Below are 6,000 nucleotides of genomic sequence, written 5' to 3'. Positions count from 1 at the left end.
ATGCTCCCCCGGGTCTGGCCTAGCGAACTCCACCTCAGGAGAAGTATCTAACCCACTTGCCTCATGTAAGGAATCATGGAGATCCTTTAACCTGCGTTCGTCTGAGGATAACTCCTCTTGAACTGGGGTTGCAGGTCCCTGCAACTCAAATGTCTCTTCTTGGTCAGATAGTTCTCCCTCTTCCATAATTGAGGACATAGTTCTCAATTGTTCTGAACTCACAAAGGGTGTGAAACCCATCTCCAAGGCAGAGGGTGTCATACTTGTTGTAATCGGCCTCGAAAACGTCGATGTCGTCGACGCCGACGTCGAAGGCTTCGAGCGTGGCGTCGCAAATAAAGGCGGAGGCCTCGAGGTCCTCGATAGAATTGGGATTCTGCTCGAGGAAGTCGACAATCTTGACGCCATCGTCATCGAGGACCTGGGGATAGCCATTGGGTGCGCCGCAACCGTGACTTTCCTTGGCGTCGACGCCGGTGTCGAAGATGGCGTCGAGTCGACAGACCCGTGTGTCGAAGGTCCCTTTGACAACGGCGTCGAAGACACCAATCTCGGCGTCGACGGAACCTTCTTCGACGGCGTCGACGGAACCTTCGAAGAAGGTTTTGAGGTCATAGCTTTGCTCGAGGGTTTGTGACGCGCTCGAGAAGCTTCCTTCGCCGGGTACTGCGACTCGCAGCGTTTTTGACCTTCGGGTCTTTCGACCAGAGCATCGCTCTCGGCAGTCTTCGAGGGGGTCGAGGCCGCTTTCTCGAAGACGCTCATCATATTTTTGCTGAATTCCTCCCATTCAGCCCGGGAACTATGTTTCGTGGGGCAAGGGATTCTCTTAGGAGAAACAGAGGAAGAGGAGGATGGAGAAGGGGATCTTCGACGTCTCCTCTTCGAGTGCTTCGATCTCGAGGAGTGATGGGACCCACTCCGAGACCTGGAGCGCGAATGGTGACGAGGAGACGAATGTCTCGACTTCGTCGTGGAAGAAGAAGCTTTTGAAGTCTCACCTTTTTCCAGCTTCCCCCTACACTCCTTCAGGGCCTTAGCTGTCATGGACATACAGTCCTCGCACTCTGAACAATGGTGTTCAGCTCCCAAACACCACAGACAAACTCTGTGAGGGTCAGTCAGCGACATCTTTTTCCCACAGTCTCAGCATTTTTTGAAGCCGGACCGAGGGGTCGTCGGTTCCGACGAAGAAGCCATCGAGTATGGATCGAATATCTCAAGGAAATAGGATAAATTCTCTACGAAACTGAGCAACGATATTCCGAGGCACTGAGTAAGCGCGGAAAAATGGAACTGAGCAACGGACGCTGCGCGCGGCCTTTATAGGCAGGATGACGTCGACATCGATACGGCGGCTGTCGAGGGACATCGACTCGGCGGACGTCGACGCGCAGCGACCTCTAGAGAAAAATTTTCCGAGGCCAGCAAAGCTGGAAAGAGATATCCAAGATAAGGAATACGTCGGAGGACACAATCCCTTCAAATGTAGTTTTCAGTACTTTTGGTTTTTGGGAGGTACCCCCGTTTCTATCCTCTGCCTTTACCCCACTACCCATCTATTTTTAAAAAATACCAACAAGAAATATTGGTAAAATTGTTTCGGTATTACCGTTTTCAGTAAAGGAGATTCAGTAATATCACTGCATACCGTTGCAGAAATTACAAAAAAGCCCTGAGGAGGGATTAGAAGCATCCAGATGGATGTTGTGGTCTCTGAGGAGAAGTTGAGAGGTAGAGGCAAAGAGAGAAGAGGAGAGGTCATTCCACTCTGAGAAGAAGAGGGACCCGGCCAGGTGGACTGTAGATGGTCATCACAGTCAGAGAGAGGCCAGCAGAGATAGAGAGCCTTCTGAGCATACATTCAAAGGAGGAGTAGGGCTGCATAGGAAGGACAGAAGCAGGGACCCACTCCAGAAAGCTTAGAGCTACTCCACCTCCGGGATGGTTGGTTTTGGGTTCGGCGAGGATATTGCAGACAACAGGGAGGAGTGTGTGAAAATACCTGACAGTGCTGGCCGTGAACCAAGTCTTAGTGGGAATGGCAATTCACTGTGTTACTAACATCACTCTGATGTATGTACTGTGCCCTATTTGTTACTGCATAAGCACCTTAGTTTTGCCATTTATTATGGCGTTTTTTGTGCACCACAGTCTCTCTAGTCTATATTTTTTCTGTGACACTGCAATGTTGTTTTTCTGAATAAAATGTTTTTAACGTGTTCTGACCACGCCTACTGTTGAGTAATGTCCTTCAGTGTTTGACCAATCTCCTTGGTTTACCTACCCACCTACGCATGTAAGGGCGGGGTAGCCTGTGCTCTTCCTTCCTTCTTGTGTTACTTTTGCCCGTGCAAGAGACAAGGTCCTCGGCAACACAAAAGAGCAACTTTACCCACTATATATCAGATCGGTGAGAGCAAGGACATCCAGATCAAGTTCTTCAAGGAGGTGGCAGATGTCAGAGGAGTGTTTGACAGTAGAGTAAGAGTTGGGAGTAGCAATGTGGAGCAGGTTGCTACATTTGAAAGACTTTTGTTGAGGGGTACAAGCTTGAGGTATGCTCTGCGGAGGTGGCAGAGGGGCCCGAGAATGGGCAGTGGAGGTAGAAGGAGATGGCAAAGTAGCCAGAGAGGATGAGGAGGATGCCAGAGAGGTGGTGGAAGAAGACGTTGGCAGAGGAGCCAGAAAGGAGCTGGTAGGAGTAGCAGGAGAAGGAAGGAAGTTGATAACACGTGGGGGATGCCTATCGAAAAGAAGGCGTCTGGGCTGAGGACCCTGGACCAAGATTGTTGCATTCATATAGACATTAATGATGGTCTGGAAGGAGGCCAAGAGGACCACCCCACTGCGTGCCACCATTAATGGGAGAGGAGCAATAAGGAGAGAGAACAGAGACCATATGAGGGGTCCATAGGTCTGGAAAGGGAACGACAAAGAGAATGTCAGTAAGAGTCTTCTGGAGGAAGCACGGGTGTAGGTATCAGCGATAGGGAGCCCTGGGTTGGAGAACAGGTTACCCCTCTTGAACCTCTTCCTTCCTGACTTAGTGAGAGGGATATGATAGGAGATAGAGTAGAAGTTAGAGAAAATAGGAGAGATGGAAAGCACTATAGAGGGTGCGAAGAGGAAGTGGGCGGAGGGGAGAGCGAAAGAGAGGATGCAGGATGCACAGGGGGGGGTCACAAAGTAGGGCACACACAGAAGTAGCAGACAGGTACAACTCACTCAAGAGTACAAAGGGTAACCCCACCGGGGTGGGGGCCTGGAAAGTGAGAGAGAGCCTAAAGGACACAGATCATAGTACAACAGTAACCACCGTTGGGGGGGCTAGAGAGTAGGGGAGAGCCTAAAGGGCACAGATCACAGCACAACAGAAACCACAGTTGGGGGGGGGCTAGAGAGTGGGAGAGAGCCTAAAGCAAACAGATCACAATATACAGACACCATAGTTGGGGTGGGGACCAAGGGAGTGGGAGAAAGCCTAAAGGACACAGTAAAACAGTAACCACAGTTGGGGGGACTAGGGACTAGTGAGTTGCAGATAACCTAAAGAGCATAGTTCACAGTAAAACAGTAACCACAGTTAGGGGAGTCCTAAAGAGAGCCTAAGGGACACAGTTCATGGTAAAACAGTATCCACAGTTGGGCGAGGGGGACCTGGAGAGTGGGAGAAAGCATAAAGGGCACAGTTCACAGTACAATAATAATCGCAAATGAGGGGACCAAGAGAAAAGACAGAGAACACAACGTACGGCTAACCACTGGAAGGGAGAGCCTAGGATTGCGCTGGGACAGAAGCACGGTAAGTCAGACGGTTAGGTGGAAGTACGTGCAAAGGCCGGAAGTTTAGTAGAGAGCAGTAGTGGCTGCTCCCCCTCCCCACACCTTTCTTACCTTTTGGACACAGATGGTCGACGTCTGCATTGCGCAATCACACTCTGCGTCGCTACCCCTTCACCACCAAATACCTGCTTCGCACCCACAGCTTTGTCCTGCGAGGACTTTGCCGCAGAGAGTCCGATAATTGTTTCTTAAAGGTTTGGATGTGTGGACGTAGGTGCAACGTATTACGTATCAGCAGGCAGCGTCTCCTGAGCACCTGCATCACATAACTCGGCAGCCCTGTCCTCCGAGGGCTTGTGTTATTTAATACTATCCTCAAAATAACACAAAAACCATCTGGCCAGTGTGGCATGCTCATTCCCCTACCAGCATTACAACATACAGTTGGCAAAGTTCACACTAGAGGACAAAATTCCAAAGTAATCCTTAGCTAATCCTGAGACACCATCCAAAACCATACTGAAGTATGTGTACATGCCAGATTATTTGAACGAGCTGAATCCAAAGTAATCACAATAACTACTCCAGGATGAGTCCATGACAACTTCAGGATGGATTGTGTTTACTCCTAAATCAACCCATAACAACCCAATGACGGGTTGTGATGACTCAAATGAGTCCAAGACAACTTCAGAACAGATGGTGATTATTCCAGAATAATCACTTGAAATCTACAGAATGATATGTGATCAATTCAGCATGCATTCATGACAACTTCAAGATTAGGATGGTTACTATTGCATGAAAACTTTAGTATGTGCAGCAGTCACTCGAGTATGGCTTACAGAATGCAGTGACATTACATCACCCTGATTCTAGGACATCTTCTGAAAGGGCTTAATAAAATAAAATTCATCCTCAATGCACCCAGAAGCTCACACAACACATTGTGTGAAATTCAGTGACAAGGAGATTTTCAATAAATACATTTTTTAAAAAGAAACCTTTATTTCATATAGGCAGTACACATTGTCAGCTTTTAAAAACTCGGATTTCAAACATGCACAATAAGAGCATATTGAGTTGCATACCCTTTCTCCTCCTCACCCTCCTCTGCCTCGACCCTCTCCCGTGCCTCCAACCCTTCACAAACTACCTATTCACACCAGTCCTCCACCAGCCCCAATCCATCCATCCATCCATCAACCATGGACTTCCAATCAGCCAAAGAGGTCTCAGTTATCCAATAATACCCAGGTCAGCCAAGGACCACCTAAAGAATTTAACAAAAGACTACCCCTCATAACTGACTCCCCTCCCCTCAACCCACCACCAAGGAATTCCAGATTAAAGCAAAGAACAACAGCAAGAAATTAAAAAAATGGTACAGAAGATGAGGATGGTACACACTACACCTACATAGGTCTCAGGGTAAGTGCATCTGGAAGTTTTAAATTGGCCACACTTCAAGAAAAAAACCCATCAAGAAGCACATATTACACTGCAATCCACCTGTAAAATGAATGCTAAATATTTTTGACAGCACCGTCACACCTGTTCTACCTTACAGCAGTGAGGTCAGGGGTCCAACACTAAATAAGTACATGCAGAATGGAACACATCTCCCACATAAATGGCACACCTCAGGCCCTGCAAACAGGTACATTGTGTGCAAAGAAACTGACCAAACGAAGGGTGCAGACCAGAAATATGGAGATTCCTCCTGCTGCGCAACCTCCAAACGTGAACATTCCAGTGCCATACTAAGAGCAGGAGCCCAAACTCCCTATACCAGGCACTACAAGACTAAACAGTAAAACTCTTGAAAACAGTCCCAGTTACTGAATGGTGCCCGTTCGGCAGCAGTGTCCCACTATTTGAAAGCATAGTAGAGCGAAGACTGGAAGTGAAATTAACTTGGGACTAAGAACAGGCCATAAAGAAAAAACATAAAATATACTGGAGAACAGAACAAGAACAGCACCCCAATCTAGATTGCTATAGGTCATTGGGGCAAATCTTTAAACTTGCAGATTACACATTTTTGGCAAACAAAATGGAGGCAAACATTCCGCAAATACAGACTGAATGACCACCAGCTGCAAACAGAGGCTAGCTGACACAGCTCAAACAAGAATCTCTGAGGACAGAATCAGTGAACATTGTGAATTTAGAGGAGAAGAAAATGAGAGAACGTCTCCTGTGTTGTACTGA

The sequence above is a fragment of the Ambystoma mexicanum genome, chromosome 3p (genome assembly GCF_040938575.1).
Source record: "Ambystoma mexicanum isolate Mex_15411 chromosome 3p, UKY_AmexF1_1, whole genome shotgun sequence".
Lineage (NCBI taxonomy): Eukaryota > Metazoa > Chordata > Amphibia > Caudata > Ambystomatidae > Ambystoma > Ambystoma mexicanum.
This window is presented reverse-complemented; position numbering follows the sequence as displayed.